We start from the raw sequence: 22,151 nt of genomic DNA, 5'->3' as shown, positions 1-22,151 counted from the left end.
TGATAATGAGGTACTTCTTAGCGTGTGATGCTATCCACTCTAGTGATAACGTTAATAATTGGATTAAAGACAAGAAGATGTACAAAACACCTAAGGAGAGGCTGTGATGTGCTATCTAAACAACGTTATTTGTTCAGTGCAAGAGGAAGGGGGAGAAATTCTTTGCCATATTGAAGAAAAAAAAATATGTCTCTGTCACTTTCCTTCTTAGCAGCATCAGAGACAGGAAGCAAGCCATGTCTGAGCTCAGCTAAGTCATTCACGGTGCCTGGCTGGCTCTCCCAGCCACACTCCTGACTCTGAGATCCATGCTGACATGGAGTTCCCGGGAACTCCTCTCCCTGGCCCTCCTGCTGATGAGAGCCCTTTCTGAAACACAGCGCCCACTCTGAATGCCAGCACGGACCACTAGGGACTGCCTCGGACCTGGTGGCTTGAGCTCGCATCAACTGGCATCTCCAAACAGCTTTGCTGGGACACAGGGGAGACTCCATCTCCTCTGCCTTTTCTCTCCCCCTACGTGGGCCGTGTGGGCCTAAGGATGCCTCCTCCCAAGGAAAGGCTACCAATCACCACCTCTGCAGTACCCAGTCCTCACCTTTCCGCTGAGATCAACGCCTGGATGTTTCACCTAAAACTTTCCACATACACAATGGGCCTATGACTTTCTCCTGTGGCCCAACCTGGCTTTCCTGTCCCAGTAAGACAGGATTCTTAAGGTAGGGTTCATGAGTCTCTCTTCTCTGGCTCCTTCTCAAAACACCATCTTCTGCTTTCGTCCAAGCTGGTTTTCTAAGCTGTCATCCAGTCAAAGTTGACAGCCACTGCTCAGGCTCTTCTTTCAGCTTGGAAGGGCCTCTGCCCCTGTGCTGTCGCCCTTCTCTCTCTGGCTAATGTCTTGTCCCACGGTCTCTGTCCACTCTCACAGTTGTGCATGTCTCCTGGCCTCTTTGTCCAATAAAATAATGATTTCCTCCCAATGATCACTTCTGAAATTCTTGGTCTGTGTTGACACATAGCTGTCCAGAAAGGGAAATTTACTTTGTGTTCTGGAAGTTAGTGCAGGGCCTGCCCACATCCTCAGGGCACTTCCCAGTTCTGCCCTTACACTGGATAGTGCCAATTCCATGGAGGCTTTGCTTCCGGAGGCTCAAGGCCTAATATCAAGGCAGAGGAAGAACCCAGGTCCCTTTGGTGATCACGGGAAAAAATCATTCCCTTCTCTACTGCGAACTTCTGCTGTTTTCTGATGTTCAGTTCCCTGGTAGTCCTACTTGTTGTCACATCTTCTGCCCTCAGTAACCTCTGCCTGTATAGCCATGTTTCTCTCTTTCAAGGGCCGCCTCATATTGATGAGTAGTCTTCCCTACTGACCATATTTTAATTCGTTATGTCAGTAAAAAGCTTATGTCCAAGTAAGGTCAGATTCCGAGGTCACGGGCATGAGTTTGCCAATGTATCTTCTTTCTTTCCAAGGCACTGCATTCTACCCCTGGCAATGCCCCCCGCCAGCCTATGTATTATCTGTATTGTAAACCATCCTCTTCCTGATCCTTTCGGCCTGTGCTTCTTCTCCGTTGTCCAGATCTAGGAGAGCTGGTGCACTTACTCAGCAAGCTCCCTACCCGAGCTTCTCCCGTGGGTCTTCATGTATGCCTCTGCCAGCTCCCGTGCTACCACACACGAGGCCAGGCACTTCCTCCGCTCCCGGCCCCCGGGGATTCCTCACCGCCACGCTTCTTGAGTGGAAGACAGGCGATGGCTCCAATGCCATTCCTAAGCTCCAGCGAAACCTCCAGAAAAGGACGTTTCTCATGTGGCAAGGGAAAAGTCACCGAAGCCCCTCCTCAGCATCACTCCCCTCCATCTAGAATATCCTCAGTCACTGCAGACTATGCCAGCAGTGCCCGTTCTGAAAAAGCCTTTTTGTTTATTTTTACTAAACATGCCAAAGGCTGCTTCAATCAGGGGAAGTGAGGATTGGTTTCAAATCATAGAACTCTACTCTATTAAAGTCATAAAAGCAATTATCCAGTTCAGACCTGCCATTTTTCCAGGGAGGAAAAGGGGATGCAGGGAGGTGAGCGGACGCTCACGTGGACAGTGAGGAGAACGGAGGCAGGGGTCCCCAGCTGCTGCGTCCTCCCTCCACCAGGCCCGTTCCAGGCCTCCACGCAACGCAGCCGTGGTGCTCGGAAGCTGTCACGGGGCAGCAGCACGAGGCACGTTCTCCCTCATGCAGGTCATCAATGCTGGTGGCGGCCCTGCAGTGCAGGACCATCGCAGGCCTGTCGTCAATGCCACACGAGGAGATCAGGCCAGGCTTTGCTCAGGAGGCGTTTGCTCTTTACATTGTACTACCTCAACTAACCCCCTCTGAGACATGTCGGTCACACCTGGTCTTTTCTGGTGTCACAAAGCTCCTTGGAAAAGAGTCTGGGAAATAGATATTAAGAAAAAAAAACCAACAAAACAAAACAAACAGCACATGTTCTTAAGAAACCTCAGACCTGAAGCAAAAGCCTTTATTTCCTCACTGCAAAACGTTCTTTTCCCTTATAAACTAATAAACTTGAATTTCTTAGTGTATATTTACATTTAACTTGCAAAAGTTAAAGATATTTTCTCTATGTATTTGTTTACTTATATGTATAAATAAGTGTGTGTGTGTGTGTGTATGTGTGTGTGTGTATGTGGCTCCAGACCCTTGTGACTGCTGGATAGGCCTTCTACCAAGCCATACCTCCTGCCCCCTTCTGCATTTGTTGTTTCTGAGCCAAGCTCTTATTTCCTGGCCTGGCTCTGCCTGAACATCACCCACCTACCCCATCAAGCCCAGCGTCTCCCATTGAACGCTGTCTCACAGTTTTCTCTACCGGCTGGCCTGCCCCTCCCCTTCTTGGCCTCCCACATAACTAGTATGACTGGAATGTGCCACTAGCACGCTGAGAAGAGATCTTGTGAACGTTTCCACTAAGGCTGGCCTCACACCCTGGTCCTCCAGAGCAGGGTAAGCAACTAGGCTTACAGGTGTGAGCCACTGGTGTCTGGCTGAACAATGTGTTTCCTATCTTGCATGCATGGGTAACAGTGCCTGTTTACTGTGAAACTCTAGCTTAGCAGTAGTGTCAATATTCTTGGCTTCATTATGATACATGTGGTCTTATTGATTCTGTTCATAGTTTTTACTGTTAATAATTAAGTCATGAGTCTTATTTCTTAATCTCATTTTATCCTCACCACTCATCCTGATCATTCTTTACATTAAAGGATTAGTGCTCTGGGTGTGACTGGACGAAAAATAATCCACCTTAGAAAAGATACTTTTCCAGAAAGGGAACAAGTGTAATTTTCCCTTATAAGCAGGCTTAGCGAAGAAGGCAGTGGCCCCAAAGGCACTTTAAAAGTGGGCGAGAACTCCTGCACAGTAATTCCCCCCATGGCCGCCTGAGCTCTCCCCGCTGGGCGCCGTCTCCTCATGTTTTCAGTAGGATGGTCTGAATGCTTTCCTGCCCCAGCCAAGGAACTCAAGCATCATGGAACCCAAGGGTGACTCACCCACTGGAAGAATGTACATGCTACCCCACACCTAATGAGGGATGGGACGGGGTGCTCAGAACTTCTGTTGGCCACAGATGACCTAGAAGCGTGGAGTGTTATGGGGATAAAGTCTTGCTGTCTCTGGTAAAGTTGAGAGAGAGAGAGAGAGAGAGAGAGAGAGAGAGAGAGAGAGAGAGAGAGAGAGAGAGAGAGAGAGAGAGAGAGAGAGAGAGGGGAAGGGAGAAAGAGGGGAGAGAAAGGGAGAGACAGAAACAGAGACAGAGACATAAAGACTGTGGCCTGATTCAGGGAGAAGAAACCCATTCTAAAGAAGTCCTCCTCTCCCATGGAGAGGAATTTCTTTAACCATTGAAAGATAACATTATGAATGCAAAGAAATCTGAGTCACAGCATATTACCCTACTAGTGACAGAGTCCAAGCCTGCCAGAGAGCCAACAAAACAAGGGCGAGACTTCTAGTCCTTCTCCAAGCCAACACTTAGATGACTGGCTGAAGATCAACCTTCCATAGTGAACACAGCCATTATCCTTATCCACGGCCCTGGCATGGATCCGGGCCTTGACTCCACATGTGCAGGGTCCTGGAGGAGGCTGTGTGAGCAGAGGTGACCTTCTCCGCCCTGGAGGATGGCATGGCTCACAGGAAGAGCTCCCAGGGGGAATCCCCCAAAGGTGGCCTGAGTCGGCAAGGACAGATCCTCAGACATATGCAGGGTCAGCGGTACGAGGAGAATTTCAAAAGACAGATTCAGAAAGGGTAGAACAGGAAGGAGATAGGAGCAAATGGTACATGGGGATCAGAAGGGGCTGAGAACTACAGTAATATGTTTCAAGAAGAAACTGAGGGAGTGTTTTTGGAGTGAGAAAGATCTATGTGAAGAAAGGAAGTTCAAGAAGACCAACAAGAAGCCAGCACTAATAAGGAGATTCATATTCAAATGCATAAGCAATTACACAAAATATCGTGGACGAAGCTTTCTCTTAAATGATCAGACTGCCCGGAAATACACAGAAACAAACCTCGCGCCACCTCAAAAAATGTACCCTAAACATTAGGACATAAAAAGCATGCAGATAATGAGTAGAGAAGCATTATTGTACACACAATATTGTACACATAAACACAGATTTCAAACAGAAATCATTTCTGGAAGGAAGGAGAGATGCATTGTCCTATAAAAGTGCAGATTTATCGGAAAGGAATAGCCATTATAAATGTGAATGCTCCCAATAATAAGGCTTTGAAATCCACTAAACAAACACTGACAGAATTAAAAGGAGAAACAGAGAAATATTTCATCACAATTGAAGACTTTAGACCCTTTCACAAAACTTGTGAAATGATCACAGCCCAGAAAAGCCACATGGAAGATTTGAATGACAATAAACATGACTTACTTTGTACTCAATTGTGTCAGAATAAACACTGTGTGTGAAACCTTTCCTAAAACAGACCAGATGCCAAGTTATTGAGTAAATTTCAACTGATTTCAAAAGCTTAAAACCAATCAAAATGTTCACCAACCACAGTGTACTCAAGTTACAAAACAATAAAAAAGTAACTAAAAATCTTCCAACTGAAATAGAATCATATTCTAAAAGGAAAAACTAAATAACTATGAATTCAACATCATTTTAAGTGTAGATAATAAAAAATATATGCTATGTAGTTAAAGCAGCGATCAGAGGAAAAATTGTCATTTTAAATTTACATATTAAACAAGATGAAAGACTGAAAATCAAACACTAAGCATCCTTCTCAAGAAGCAAGAGAAAAAATAGCTAACTAAATCCAAGGCAAGTGGAAGAAGGAAATAATAAAAATGAGAGAGGAAATCAATGAAATGTAAAGCAAACGTGCAACAACTAAAATCTATTTGGACATGCACAAGCTGAATATGAAAGGATGGAACATGATATTCCATGAAAATGGAATCCATAAGAAAGCAGGGGATAGCCATACATCTATCAGATAAAATCAACTTTTATTGTACAGACCAGAGGATTGAATCTCAGCACTTGCTAGGTAAGCACTCTAGCACTTGAGGTATGCCTTCCAATCTCTTTTTTGTTATTTATTCACTACTTCATGGATTTTTCTGTTTGCTCATTTATTATTGGTACTGAAGATGGAACTCATAGTCCTAACATTTGCTTGCTAATGGCTGGTGTTCTACCACTTGAGTCATACCCCCAGTCCAACATTTTGTTGGTTGATTGGCAACAGAGTTATCTGCCTCATTGTATTTTAAAGTGGAAGAGATTTGAACCCACATACAACTTCAAAGAAAAGAGGGAATGAGATAATAGTAATAGTAAAATAATAATAAAAGAATAGGAGAAAGAATAACGGTGTGTATGGAATGGGACAACACGGTTCAGAAAGCAGGAGTGTGTGGTCACCGGTCTCCCTTGGCCGCTTCCGAGGTTGTGCAGTCACTCCCAGCCCTGCACACTCCAGCTTCCAGGGGCTGCTCTTAGGAACTAGCTCCTCCCCTTGCCTTCTATTGGCCAGCGTTTACCTGGGAATCTTTTCTTTATAATACATAATTTCTAATTTAATTTAATTGCAAAGCTAATATACAGAGCGGTTATAGTGACCTAAGTCAGGTAATGCGTACATTGCCTGTCAAACATTGTTTCCCCTCCCTCATTGCTCTCCCACTTTTTATCCTTCCTGTCTTCCCCCTGCCCAAGGGTAGCTTTCCTTTCCAACGCAGGGTCTTGAGAGTACTGCTCTTGCATTAGTTCACCCTTTGTCCTTTGTCTCACCATTTTGTTATTCCCCTCCCCTTCCCTAAACCAGATGAATGTATAGACAAGACACAAGGTACCAAAATCAAAAACAGTGACAACCACGGATAAGCCAAAAGGGGAAAATGAAAGAAAAAAGTAACTTCACATAGTACACTAAAAAAAATCTTCAATCACCGAAGATTTGGACCTCTGCTTAACCTATTTGACTTCTGCCACCATCACTGTTCATTCACAAATAGACTCTATCCAAAAGAAAAAGGAAATGGTTAACTCCAGTGAAATGGAAAGGAAAGATCTCCACCAAACTCGTTGTATAAAGCCAGCATGGCGTTTGTCCCCAAACCGGATAGGGACCCTTCAAAGAAAGAGAACTACAGATGCTGCAAAACTTCCCAATAAAATTCTGGTCAACCGAACGTCTTAAAACCCCAAAAATATCCTACCCTACCTGTGCTCTCACACAATTGGGATTTGAAGGCCACCCCGTCTCCAGCTCGTCCGCTGGAATGCGGTCTCACGGACGTCCTGCACGTGCTGGCCGCTACCCGTGCCCTTGACTTCCCAGCTAGCTGAGATTACAGGCGTGAGTTGTCATTCCCGGTGGGCTCTTATTTTAGGTATGGAAAGAAGAAAAAATTACATTAAAGAAAGCTATTTGATAAGAATACATTTCTCCTGAAGAAGTTGTGTGGAGGGCCTCAGCTCCACAGGCCAGTCTGTGACTGCAATGCCTCTCGATGCTTCATCCTTCTCCCCATCTCTCCAGACTTGGTTCCATGTTCACACCTGGGCACCGCTAAGCCTGCGTCCCCCTCCCCCTCCCCGTGCCAACCCTCCTCCTCCACATCGTTCTTCCCCTCAGATGGCTCCCGTTCCAGCTTCCGGATTCCACCTTGTTAAACTGTAAGTTAGTTGAGTCCTCCCTGCACACACCCCTTCTGTTTGTGCGTACGTGCATGTGAGCCTATGTGTGTTCGCACGCCTCGTTCGATGGGGAGTCCCTGAGCTGAGCCCCCATGGCTCAGGAGTTCTAAGCACAGGGGCATCGCTGGACGTGAAGGAAGAGCATGGCCTCTTGGCACACAGGGTGGCGAGGGAGAAGATGCCGTGAGGGAGTTCCAGGTTCTCGCGTGGTTTGTGGAAGATGGGGGCCTTCCTCCTGGCTCTCCCTGGAGTCCTCCCTCCGTCTCCTTCACGTCTGTGAACGTCCTTGCCCCCGAGTACTCCTGCGTCCTGAATGCTCATGACCTGTTTCGCCCCGCCTCCCCCCGTTCCTGAGCGGGGCCACTGGACAGTCATTTGAGAAGTTCTTGGCAGTGAAAGGGAAAAATTTTTAATTTGAGCAACAGATGGACAATTGCATATTTCATTGTGGTTGGCAGGTTGCCTTTTCTTAAAAAGGCATCCATGCGCCCTGCCAAGGGGGGCCTCAGGTGCTCCGGGCTGCTTCTCACTAACCAGGGTGGGCATGGGGCCAGGCCCCCCTCGCTGCCGTGCCCTGCTGCCATCTTCAAGTCTGCAGCAGCCTGAGGACCTGGACTGGCTGTCGGCCAGGGCGCCGGATTTGTGCAGTGAATCAAAGTCACTGACCATTGCTGGGCCAGAGACGGTGTCTGCAGCCGTCCAGTGTCCTTGCAGGCCGGGCGTCCTCTCGGGGAAGGCCCAGCATTGTTTTCCAGCACTCCCATCAGCCCACCTTCTTTGTAGGCACAAGCAAGCACCCACGCCGTGAATGTGTCTGTGCATCCACGCTTGTCATTGTTCAGAAAATGTGGAGGTTGGGAGGCAGTGAGCTGGTGGAGTGAAAGACACATCAGCTACTAGATCTAAAGGTGACCTCTGCATCATACGTCTCATTCAAAGGAAAGGAGGAGGAAACCGAGGCCTTCGAGCCATGGCCAGGGTAGAGCAAGAGTCCGTCATGCACCCACGGCTCCTGGTGACAGGGTTGTGACATCTGTCACCCTGTTTCCATGTCTAGTGGCCTCTCGCCGTGCCCATGCCTGGAGTATCTGGGGACAGATTGGATCTTCAATCCCAGAGGCCAGCCTGCAGTGGCGTTTCCCCCTCGCCCGTGGAGAGCACATTGTGGCTATGCCTTTTCACTGCACGGGCCCATTACCCAACACCACAAGCTTACGAAGGATCCTCTAAGAAATGCTGCAGAATCTTCCTCTACACTTTCTGTGCTGTTGAAGGAATCCCACCCTTGGCTGAAATCAGACCCTCCGGCTGCTGAACAGAGATAAGTTCATATGGGCAAAATGCAGGTGCGTGGAGGCCAAACACAAGGGTAGGCGATAGCACACGCAGCCGTGCTGGCCAGAAAAGACCCAGTCCAGCCAGGAGGTCCACCATCGCCGGTGATCTGACCCATTCAGAAACCACTCCAGCTCCTCGCTGCCCATTTAGATTTCCTGAGAACAAGCTGTAGACATGCAGAGTGAGCACATGACACACTCGGACATGAGACGCACAGAGCTCCTCACGAATGCCTCCTGGTCTTCCTTTGAGGAAGAGTCACCAAAAGTAGTTAAGGCTCCTGTTTCCAGTGCTCTCTCTTCTTGTTTTCCAGTCAATGCTTGCTGGGCACCCCGAGCACAACTCATGGTGCTGAGTGGCTCAAGTCACCCAAGTGTGGTAGGAGTGGCACGCTGGCACAGGCGCATGGTGGCAGGCCCGTTTGGAAGGCTCGTGTTTGTGTTAAAAGTGGTAGTATATCCATTCCAACCACATCCCCACACATTATAGGAGCACAAACATCTTCAGTGCTTCCTTCTCCCTGTCTTCATTTCCTTTGCAAAGTTTGCGGAAGCGAACTGCTCTTGAAAACTCAGGGGAAGGATACACTTACGATCCAAGATGGTGATGTGTCAGAGAAAGAGGCCAGGGCTATCACGTGGGTGATTTCAGGAGGCATTGTCCACAGCAGGCCCCCGGGCCAGCTAGGGGCACTCGGGAAACATGAGCCAGGACCGCCACTCCAGGGGACAGGAAAGGTCCGCAGAGGCTGTCATGGCCACTGGTGTACAGTGCAGCAAGTCTCCAATGAATGACCATTGTATTATTTAAACATATATAAAGTAGGTCTGAGCCAAGTGAGGAAAGAGTGCTAAGCCAAGGCTTATTACTAATCTACTTCTATGCACCGGGGGTGGGTTCTGTAAAAACAAAAAAAAAAAATTTACCTTCTCATGAGTAAATCCTGCAGCAGGTGGGTGTGTGATATGGTACTTCTTAATCACATCTTCTTGCTCTTTGATACATGAATTTTTACAGAACCTCCCCCTGCCCGCCTTAGCTCCCCTCTCTCTGGCCAAGCATTTTAACCAATAATAGATTTTTCAAGTCAGCTGTCAAATCACAACCCAGACTATCAAACCCCAAACCACATCTTCTTTTTTAATACATTTACTTTCAATTTTCTTTCCATTGACCCTAAAACCAAAAGTGCCAAGGGTTATGAGTGAGTCTCTTTGCTAAGCATAATAAAGGATGCACACCTATCTTCCCTTTCTCTTCCACTAGGACAGAGTCTTCATCTAGATTTTTATGACTATATTCATTTATTCATTCAGCTACCCAACCAACCAACCATTTATCACACACTATTCACGGGGCACTGTGCCAGACACTGGAGGCAATACAATAGGAGGCATACCACATGATCTCTGCCTTGTGAAGAAGCATTATCTGGAAGGCAGTTCATAAGCAGCAGTATAACATGCAGGTAATAGCATTGCAGATGACTGGCAGGCATTCCCAGGAGAAGGATGTCATTCCCAACGTGTCACCCTGTGAGCTGGGTGTAAATGATGGGAGGGTCGCTGCGATGAGTCCACTGGGCCAGTAAGTGCGGTGCTCTGGCTAATCAACCCTCCCGCTGGTGAGAGCTGCCTTCATCCTGAACCTCACTTACAGATGTTGAGGGAGGAGCTGTGTCTCCCCACTCAGATAGTCAGGGCCTGAGAGAGGATGTCCCCGTGACACCATGCTGAAAGTCTTCACATATGGCACTTGGACCCTCGGTGGGACTCACTGGCCAAGCAGAGGCACAACTGAGTCTCTCCTCGTCCTCCCCCTGGCTACAGGAAGGAAGCATGCACACACCCCACTGTGGCACTGTGGCGAAGTGGTCTCTGGACTTGCACCAGACAGGCTCGGCATCAGAGTCTCAACATTCCTTGGGTGGCATCTCTGAGATGTGTCTTTTATTTTCAGTTACTCTCCAGTCATTGTGAGACCGGGAGTCCAGGGTGACTTCCACCAGGCCCTCAACACTGAGCCCCCATCAACCCATCCTGACCCCAGCTCCTTCCCAGGGCCTCTCTGCACTTGCTACCGTCACCTTGGGGCCAGTCCTCTGCCTGGATCTCCCGCCTCCCTCTGATGTCCCCTTCACGTTGCTCAAATCTGTCTCCCCAGCGCCCAGGCCATTGCCTGGCAGCTGACAAGCACCTGGCTGTTAAGTGCAAACCCTTCCAACTGCTGCGGAAACCCGAGGCTCGGGGCAGAGCTCGTGTGGAGGCGGGACTGACTCTGGTCATGCGTGGACGTGAACTGGTGGAGTGGAAGCTGGGCTCCAGGGTACCGCGTGTCACCACACTGGACGGACGGCTTCCCACTACAGCATTCCACCCCCGGGAGTCTCCACGGAGGGACCCAGAGGCTCAGGAAAAGTCAGGGCCATCTCGTCACATCCCAAAGTTGGACCGAATCTGACATTTAAGAAGTCGCCATAGACAGCACGGCCAGGGGGCGCTCCACAGAAGAGCACTTGCCTAGCATGCAGAAGGCCAGGTTCCAGCCAACCCCAACACTGCAAATACGCCATTTTTAATGGGATGAATATAGTCTAGTTTCAGAAAAAGAAGTAAGGAGAAGAGGGAACGAGAGTTAGGGCTGAGGAAAAGAGAGAGAGATGGGAATAAGGAAAGGAGACAGAAAGAGGAAGAGAGGGAGGGTGGAAAAAAAGAAGAGAAGAAAGGAAGGGAAGGAGAGGAAAATAAGATGAAAAGCCTCCTTGGTTCAGTTATTAACCCCATGGTCCAAGCTTCCACATGAGGAAGAATACTCAGGAGAAATGTCATTGATCAGAATCTCCAGTGCACTGTCTCCCCTCCCCAGGGGAAGGTCCCTGGCTTCAAGCTCCATGTGGTTCTCCCCCCCCCCCAGCCCACCCACCCTGTCCTAGTGCATTCCAGGTCAGACTGTTCTGCTCAGCATCATTCCTTTTTCCCTGAAAGTTCAGAACATGTACCGCACACCTCACACAACACCTGCAGAGGACAAACTGAGGAAGTGCATTTCTAAATGTAGAGTTCTGAGAAGCATAAACCCATATCTGCCCTTGTTACCTCCTTGGACTTTATTATACAGATGGCAGGCGCAAACCAAGGAAGCTTTCAGACAGGAAACTGCTTTGCAATGGGCACCCAATCTGCAGCCATCGTCTGGCCATTGTGGGGTGCTAGGTCGAGTCAGTGGAGCCTCCTCTCCCTCCGCCTCACGCGCCCCCAGCCCCCTGCTGGGTCTGCTTCTGTCATCCTGGCCCTGAGCATCTTGGTGGTGACTCCTCATGATTCACTATCCTGGCCCAGTTCTGACTTCAGCTACTCAAGGTGATACTGGTCTCACTGCCAGCGTTGTTTATGTCCTGGCCAAGCATGGACTCCACAGCTCATTTCTGCCTGCCGGCTGATCTCAGGAACTCTTTGATGATATGGATTATTTTTTCCCCTTGCTGTAATGTCTGTCAATCTAGCTTCTCAAAAATAAATGAACACACAACAATAGGTAACTATGCAAGCTCCTGAAAAAGTCAGTGTGATGCTGCAAGTCCTGCCTTTTTATTTTCTCAAATGGAGTACTTGCCTGGTTCCCCAACTTCCTCACCACCATCTGGCCCAGCTCTAACAGCTCCAGAAACCCACTAGATACTCCAGACACTCACTAGAAAGTGAATGTCCACAGAAAAAGACACATGAGGAAAAAACACAGACTCAAATTAGCAGGACCAACCAAGGAAGAGGCAAGACAAGATGGAAGGTGCTTCACCAGCCACGAGGAAAAAAGAATCACTGCCACCATGGTGCCATGGCTGCTTCCTTTGGCCAAGCCTTCTTGACACTCAGGCCCCTGCTCCAGCCTGGCCCACCTGCACCCAATCCTCTTGCGAAGTCCTCTGCAGCTACCGAAGGTGAGATGGCCCTGCTGTAGGCATGGGCTGTTTTGGGGGGGGGGGGGCGGGCGGCAGGGGGACCTGCCTTGCCAGGAAACTGTAGCAAACTACCCAACATATGAAAACGTATTTAATGCAATTAATAATTTAAGGAGGGAGAGCATGTGCTCCTGGAGAGTTAAATGCTTGTCAGAGTGATCGATGCATGCTTTGCCACCAATACATTCCCCTGGAAGAGCAGAGGGAGTCTGCAAACTTGTGGTGACCTTGGGTTGCTGTATATAGGAGGCAGAGTGCAAAGGCGGGCCTACTTAAGGCAGAGCAGAGTTTCGACTCCCAATTTACAGCCCTTTCCCCAATTAAAGGACTGTAAAAACATTAAAATTAATGCAGTCTTAACTCCTAGAGCAGGCTCTACTTTCTTAATTAGTGCATAATTATTCCGTTTTTGATATCCTGGAAAATTATCACATGGAAATTATTTTAGGCAGGGCAACAATAGCAAAAAACTCCCTCCCCCCAACTCTATTAACATGTGGAAGTAATTAACACTTTATTACAGCGAAAATACTATTACGGCCAATGTTTAATGACTTTTGCCATTGCATCCTAAGCAGGAAATTCAGAGTGCTATGGACCGATGGCTTCCTATAAATATATTACAAATGACTTGTGAAGATTATGATGGTTTTGAGCTTTCTGCATTAAAAACCAGGAGGGCATAGACATCCAGTTGCTGAAAGCTTAGTGGGCAGAGAAGCATAATTCGGTGTGAACGCATGGCGATGGCACAGAGTAATCATTTGGGCCTGGCCTGAACGGGCAGCCAGGGTCCCCTCACAGCTGTTAATAAAGCAGCGTCTTCTCCTCTGAGCTGATGGGCACTTTCAAATGGAGCTCAAGATAGATACTGAAAAAAATTAAAATTCAATGTCTCCAGATGAACACACTGGAAATGATAGCCAACCTCACACATTTCACCAATGAAGAGGAATGAGGGATCAGGGGGATATGACAGAAATTACAGAAGCCCTTACACAAGTATCTAAAGATACCAGCTTCCTGCTCCATGGACTTGAGACAAGAACCAGTTACAACAGGGACTTTATGTAAAGAAGCAGAAGAGAACACGGCATCTATGCTGGTGCCACAGTCCCCGGGTGCTCAGAACAGAAGGAAGGGCCCTCCCTGCTGCTGTTTTGACCTCCTATAAATAAATCATCGCCATCATGTGCTCAAGCAGCAGCATGGACGTGTTCACTTCCTTTGTTATTTACTTCACCGTATGTAGTCTAGCATTTTTTTCCAGTTATGTAAAGACTTCTGCAAGAGGTCCTCAGAGTAGGTTCGTGAACAACCATGGGTGGAAATATACAAGTCAGCCCTGGACTGAGCTTCTGGGACTTTCTGCCAAGTCTGGCCATGGATGCAGCCCTCAGGAAGTTACTGCAATGCAGCAATACTCTCTCTTTCTCCTCCTTGCCTCCTGGCTGCCATGAGGTGAATACAGTCACATTCTAAGTCCCATGTTGGCCCAGCACCCTCAGGCTGTGGGTATCAGCTGGGACTAACACCCATTTTTCTGGTTTCCTTTTTTTCAACTTGACCTGATTTTCCCTTTGTTCCCATGCATTTATGGTGCTTCATATATGACTCCCAGCACAAGCGGCTCCAAGGCCAACCAATTCACTTCCTTGGGGCCTAAAACATACTTGGAACCGGGTGCTGACCTGGACAGTCAACAACAACAGAGCTCCTGTCCGCACCTAGGAGCAGGGATGGAGAAGAGACCACCTGCCCTCGGGGTCCAGGCTGAGGCTCTGGAGAAGGCAGCAAGAGTGAAAGGTTCCAGGCCCTCCCCTTGAACCACTTTCATTCCACCAAGGCCCCTAAATTGAACACTGTTCAGTGGAGCTGGCCAGTAGTCTGGACAGAGCCATACACCTCTCCTCCAAGTGCATCATGCTATGCTCTGCAAGGCCCCCTTTACCCCTCCCGATGCCCCCCAATCCCCCAGCCCCTCTCCACCCCTCTGTTACCAGAAGGCGAGGTCTTACTCACAGCCAGGCACTGACAGCTTATACCTGTAATCCTAGCTACTCAGAAGGCTAACTCTAAGGATCAGCCAGTCAGAAAAGTCCAAAAGACTCCACCTCCAATTAACCAGCAAAATCCAGATTGCAAGTTAACTCAAGTAGAAGAGTACTGGCCACGAGAGAACCAACAGAAAGCTTGAGTCCCTGAGTTCAAGCCCAGTACCAACACCCCCCCCACACACACACATACACACAGGCCTCCAGCTCAGAAAGCCTAGGTGGGTCCCTTGCACTCAGCCTTGACAGCTGTCCTCATGATCTGGACATTTTCAGGGTCTTAAAGGCACAGAGACTCTAGAGGATGGAGCAGGGTGGGGCCTGGCCTTCCTCTAATGGGACAGGGGATCTTAGACAGCTTCATCTTGGGTGACAACTGCTCTGGAAGATCCTGGAGGCCCGGCTTCATGGTTAGAGTTCAGAGATAGACAGTAAAGCCTACAGCAAGACCTTTCCTACTATTACTGTTAACACTGCCCCCAGCAAGACCATGCCCACCAGTGGTCACAGAGCCCATAGTAGTACCATTTGCTCAGCATTGTACACAGGATGCCTGGGTCCTTCAAACTCTTCCCCAGGACCCAGGCCCAGTGCAACTCAGCCATGCTGCCACCTGTCACTCCCATTTTCCTATCTTGAACATCTCTTTCTGGGACAGGAGGCAGGAGGCACAGTCTTTGTTCATGACCGTAGGGGTGCTGTTTTCCCTGGAGAGGCTAGGACAAGCATGGAAGACAGAACAGACAGAAGAATGTCTTCTTGAGTGATCCCAAGATGTCTAAGCTGCAAAGAACAAGAAGCTTGGACAGAGAAGCCAGTGAGAAACCATGGAGGCCTATGTGGAGAAGACCTAGGTGAGCACTAGGCCAGAGAGGCACTGAGCAGACAGGGCAGGGCAGACCCTGAGACTACCCAAGCAGACTTCTTCCTGTCTATTCTGTGTTCCACCTTGGCCCCAGCCCCGCCATGAGAGGGGGAGCCCACGGCCCAGCAATTGTGCCTCACACAAGTGCCAAGAGAAATCAACATATATATCTAAGAGACTTGTGAAGCAATATCCAAGGCAGCCCTGCTGGTAATAGAAGAACTCGAAGCAAGCTCACTGATGTCCATGGCCAGGAAAAAGGCATATAAATGGATACGTATTCACACAGTGGAATATTATACAGAAATTAAATGACGGGGCTGCAGCTACTTACAATACGGATGAAACTTGAAATGGAATAGCTGTGAAAAGGCTGGTCCCCAAAGGCTGTATATGGAATGACGCCATTTTTACTGACTCAAGAATAAGCAAAACTAAATAATAGACTGTCAAACATGAATACAGTTCTAATAAAACCATGCTTTAAAATTCCATTTCCTTCACGTTTAGAGAGTGAATCTTCTGGAGCGAGGCATCTGTGCATTTTGAAGGAAGAGTCTGGGTAACACCGCCCTGCTCCTATAGGAGCTGGCAAGGTGATGTGTCAAGCGCATCGCAGTATAAATGCAATACACAACCTATTGCATGCATCAAATAAGTACTTTCAAAAGGCAGAGCAAAGGGAAGGAAAGAACGAGGTATCCAACAAGACCTTCGAACTTCAGATGATCCAGTGCCATCTAGGAAATAGGATTACAGCCTAGGCTTGTCATTTTTCCTTCCAGCGTGGGATTTTTGTAAAGGGCCCGGAACTTCTAAGGGAGGAAATTATTTCCAGAGCTCCTGTGGGACACAACAGGCATGGCTGAGTTTTGTGGCTCCTGGCATTCAGGATCGGTGACTTGGCGTGCTTCCTTCTCTCCACTACTCCTTGTTTCTTTTGTAGGAGGTGGAAAGTGTCTGCTCAAATGACCATTTAATAAGTGTCAGAGACAAGCCAGGCCCTCCATGGCCTACAGGGTAGAAGAGGTGACAATCACCTGAAGAGACACTTGTCAGAGACAGAGCCACATGTTCTCATCAGTCTACCCACTAACTAAACTAGTCCTGCCATCAACTAAAACTGGAAAGGGCCTGCAAAGGGAACCAGTAAATATTCTTTTATTCACTTGTATTTCAATGTAAAATCATTGGACAATCCCCAAATTGAATGAAATCAACTTTATTTATAATGGCATAAAAAGATAAAAGATTGGGGATACGTTTTTAAAAAGAAACACAAGATTTATGCACTGGAAAACCTATAAGACAAGGCTGGGAGAAACTTCTTAAAGACCTACATAACTGGCAAGAGACTGACATTTATAATATGGCCAAGCTGTCAATGCTAGCCAGATGTGGGCACAACTCAACATAATCATGACCAAAACTCCAGTTTTAACAGAACTTAACCAACTAGTCCTAAAATTCATATGAAAATGCAAGGGATTAAGAAATAGAGAGAAAAGTCTAAATCATGAGGAACCAGTTTGGAGGATTCATAGTTAGTGTTTTAAAACTTACCAAAATGACAGTTACCAAGACAAGGCTCATGGACAAACCTAGAAAATGGGAAAAGCATCTAGAAATAAGATGTGGCATTTACTGTCAGTTGACTTTCTAAAGCAGTTCAAATAAGTGCTGAAGAACAGATGATGAATAAGTAACAGTCATTTCCATAAAGCCAGGTAGGGTCAAATAGATATCCACCTTCAAGGGAATGAAATTAGATCCCTCAGCTAGCTCCATACACAAACTTCACCTCCAATGAGCCACAGGCATATGAAAGCGCAAGTGTCAAATCTCTCTTAAACATCCTAAGAATTAACCTTGGTGACCTTGGACTAACAGAGCAGTGAAAGAGAAGCTGGTATGCTAGATTTCATTAAGGTTAAAATAGGCACCATTGAGAAGGTGAAAAGACAACTCACAGGACAGGAAAAAATAAATATGGATTATACACACAATATGGGACTTGCGTTCAGAATATATAAAGAGCATCTATAACTCAGCAACAAAAGATAAACCCAACATTTTTCCAAGAAGGTATGGTCAACAGGTACATTAAACACTTTTAGTATTATTAGCATTTGAAAAAATGGAAGTCAAAACAACAATAAGCTATCAATTCATGTCCCCTAAGGTGGCTATAACTAGACACAGACAATAATAAATGCAGACAAAGACTGGGAGACTGGCACCTTCATAGAGTACTAGAAGAACTGTAAGACAAAATACACCAATTTTTAAAGAGATCGATAAGCTCCCTCCTTAAAACCTTGTATATAGAGCTACCACATGGCATAGCAATTGCACGAGAAAACTAAAAGCACCTGTCCACACAAAAACCTGCATATAAATGTTTAGAGCAGCACTACATGTAACTGTCACAAATGAGAAAAATCTGAGAAATGGGCAAATAAAAGACAGTACATTGATAGGCAGATCTCAGCCACAGAAAGGAAAAAGTCACCTATCTACAATACAACAGAGCCAGATCATAGGACTCAAAGTGAGAGCTGCCAGTCACGAAAGTCAGATCCTGTGCAATGCGAGAGGTTCAGGATGGACAATCTTCTAACTATAGAGAGCAGATGAGCTGTTCCCAGGGGCTGCAGAAATGGGGCAGATGAGGAGAGACTGCTGGTGGAGTGATACATAGTAAGGCTCTGACTGGGAGAGCTGTGCTAGCTGTGTGACTTCCTGAATACACTAAAAGCCACTACATTGGATACTTTGAAACGTTACACATTATGGTAGATTAATTTTATGTCAATTAAATTTTGCTAAAAGAAGAAAGGGACATTGAGGGGCTCAGAGTAGGAAATGGGAACGTTCACACAGAGTGAGATCAAAGGACATTCTTAGGAGAGGATCACAAGGGCTCAATTCCACGTACCCCTGACCACACAGAATAATGTGTATCCAAATGAAACCCAAGAATGGAAACAAGAGGGTGTTTTTCTTCTTTTTTATTGTCATTTTTGTTTCCCTTCCTTTCATTTTGATCTTCTATGTGTCTTTGGGAGGGTAAGGGGAGCACATAAATGGAGAGGAAAAGGGTGAGCAAATATACCCGTGCCAATCACTGGACACTTCGTGGAAAATCAACCATATCATTTATGGATATGGTCAGGAGGGAAGAACGGGGAGAGAGTGAGGAAAGGGTAACATTGCTCAGAAAGGAATGTGCTCTTTATCTGACTTACACAACCATAAACCCTCTGTATATCACCTTTACAATAACAAGCAAGCAAGCAAGCAAGCAAGCAAGCCAGCCAGCAAGAAAGCAAGCAAGCAAGCAAGCAAAAAAGAAAGAATGAAAGAAAAAGAGGGAATGAATGATAGATTAGCCCCCCTTGCACTGTAGAAACTTCCCAGGTTGCACCTACCAGGACAATAAATGGTAACAAGAATGGTTCCTGTTTTCCACAAAGACAGAAAATTCATGTGTTTCCTATTATCTCTGAGAAACCACCATCAATGCTGCCACTTTTTAGAAAAACAAAAGAAGCACATGTGCTCATGCCTATATTTCTTTTTTTTTTTTTTTGCCAGTCCTGGCCTTGAGCTCAGGGCCTGAGCACTGTCCTTGGACTTTCTCAAGGCTAGAGCTCTACCACTTGAGCCTCAGCCCCACTTCTGGCTTTTTTCTATGTATGTGGTACCAAGGAATCAAACCTTGAACTTCGTGCATGTTAGGCAAGCACTGTACCACTAGGCCAAACTCCTGGCCCCACATGCCTATATTTCTACAATGCTTTCACCATTCATGAGCCCATACTTTTGGAAATGACATTCAAATGCAAGATACATACTCAAATATACACATATCTGAAGCACATCGCTCAGTGCGTTTCTCAGAGATGCCTGCTGTCGCATCTAGGTCACAAGATAATCTTTCTGACAGACATGGAGGGAGTCTCCTTCATGCCAGCCAATGTGTCAGCCAGGAGAATCGGAAACAAAATGTCAGCTGTGGCACTGTGTCCGTGGATTTAGTCACTTTTTGACATGAGGCCCCATGGCCAATGTTGTGCCGAGGGTTCGTCTGGTCTGCAGGTTGTTGGCACTCAGGCATTGTGATTGCTATGCTCTATTCCTTTCTCCCAAGGCCAAGGTTTGTAGTTTCTGGTCGGGAGCTATTGCAGACATTATGACAAAGAACATTGCAGATGTCTTCTATGAAACGTTCACATGTGCTCCTGTTGGATTTTGACCTAGACACTCAATGTCTACGAGTGCAGATTTTCAGGTCTAGCATGCACTGTGAACAGTTGTGCAAGCCACAGTGCACCCTTGTCTTTTTTTCCTGCAAGAGGTCATGTATGCATTTCTCCACATCCTCATCCTCATGCCATGTGTGGGTGCTGTCCATTTCCCCGTGACAGGACACAGGGTTGAACATCCCTGCATCAAGGCCTGGCCCATAGGGTTTTCTCTTGCATAGGGGGCTATGCACGTTTTCTGCCCCATTATTTTTATTGGGTGGGCTGTCATTTGTTGGTTTGTGGGAACTCTCTATAGATTTTGTAAGTGTGGCTTTCTTTTTCAAACATAGAAATAAAAGTTTTAATTTAGTCTAGTTTATCAATGGATTTCAATGGTAAATTCTTTTGTGTTCTATTTCAGAAATAGCTACCTCTCATTTTTCCTATTGTCTTCTAAAGGTTTGGTTTCATCTTGCAAATTTCTTTCTGGCACTCCACTGAAACTGGGTAATGCATACGAGATTGAAGGTGAAGAATCTCCATTCTCTGTTAGTTGACTTTTTTTTCTACCCTGGTCCTTGAACTCTGGGCCTAAACACTGTCCTTGGGCTTTCTCAAGGCTAGAGCCCTACCACTTGAGCCACAGCACCATTTCCAGCTTTTTTCTGTATATGTGGTACCAAGGAATTGAACCTGGGTCTTTGTGCATACTAAGCTAGCACTCTACCACTAGGCCACACTCCTGGCCCCTTAGTTGACTTTTTTAAGTACTATTAAGTGAAATAGATCTTTTACTGTTGCTGATCTGGGGGTGTGTGTGTGTGTGTGTGTGTGTGTGTGTGTGTGTGTGTGTGTTCCTAATGTTTAGGAAGAAAATTAACTTGGCTTAATCTTGGTGGTTTGCACGAATCATACAATTTTAGAATACATTTGCTAGTTTGAAAAATAAGCAAAAACTCTGCTGGGGTTTCATGAGAGTTCATTGAAGCCGTAAGTCAGTTTATGGAAAATAAGCTTGAAACAGCTAATCCATGACCGTGAGCTATGCCTCTGCCTCTGTTCCTCTGATTATTTGTCTTCTTTACACTTTTTTAAATAAAACGTTGTAATTGTGTGTGAACAACCTATCGTATTATTGATTACACGTTCTCAGTCATAATGTTTATCTGTTGCCCCTCAGCTTTTGTCTAACACTCTCACCTGTTTGGTCAGGATCTGTGGCTTGTTGATAACATGATGTCACGGCACAGATGCAGGAGGTCACTCTTCGGATCCTGTCATACTACCTAACTCTCCATCCTGCTGAGAAATGAGCTCTCCAAGCTCTGCCCTTGCAGCTTCGAGGAAGCACATCACCATGAGTTACACAGCTCCAGAGAATGGAAGTCCACCAGCTCTCAGAGAGAGCCTGAAATCCCACTCTCTTCTGCCAGTCTCCCAGATGGCAGCTACATTGATATAACCTGGATAGACGCTCTAAATTTACTTATTAATCCTGACTAGCAGTAATCTCCTTTTGGATTATCCAAACACACCACAGTAGTTTGTCGAGAAATGTTCATTTAAGACTTTTTTTTCCGATGTTTACGATTTTTATCTTTTGTTGTTGGTGGTAATATTCCTTTCTATACTTCACCACACAAATGTGCTGACAGCAGACTCCCGATCTCCATGGAAGGACTTTTACTTGGTGCTACATTAAGTGCTGGGCTTGTTGTGGTTTCGATGTTGGTAGTTCTTCGTGAGGTCTGCATTCAAGGCCTCATGCTTTCTAGGCAGGCAGGTGTTCAACCATTTGAGGCATGCCCCAGTACTTTTGCCTTCAGGTGGATATCCAGATAGAATAACATGCTAATTTAACAAGGCTGGCCATAGAGCACAATTTCAAATCCCTACCTTCTGAATAGCTGGTGCCACCATCTTTGGAACACTAAGTATTTTCTTTTCTTTCTTTTTTTTGTAACTATTCTTTATCAGACCAAGCAGGGCTCATAGTCACATTTTCTAAATAAAAGCGCTGATTCAGAACAGATAATTTAATAACAGTCTTGGTGGGTGGTAACAGCAGAGATCCCTCATGATTTCAATCCAGTGACTCAACAACAACATCCTTGTTGCAATAATCACAACCAAGGAGCCAGCTCTGCCCATGGAAATGTGAGCAGAAATTCCCTCTGTTGCTTCCAGACTGAAGCAGCTGGAAAGTCAGTGTGCCTTATTTTCCTCCCTCATCCCACATGCATTTTCCGTTCATCCCTTCCCACCTGCTGATGGTCTGAGTCATAAAGTCCTGGCTGCCTGAGACCCAAAACCACCTGTTTTGAAGGATAATCTACAGCATCTAATGTGACTGACAAAGAAATAAGCCCGTATCAAGCCATTAGTACCAGTAGAAATTTACCGCACATAAAAGTTATCTCTTATACAGAAGGAGTGTGGTGAAA

Source organism: Megascapheus bottae, chromosome 15 (genome assembly GCF_031878675.1).
Source record: "Megascapheus bottae isolate mThoBot1 chromosome 15, mThoBot2.hap1, whole genome shotgun sequence".
In the NCBI taxonomy this organism is placed as follows: domain Eukaryota; kingdom Metazoa; phylum Chordata; class Mammalia; order Rodentia; family Geomyidae; genus Megascapheus; species Megascapheus bottae.
Note: the sequence above shows the minus strand (reverse complement) of the source record.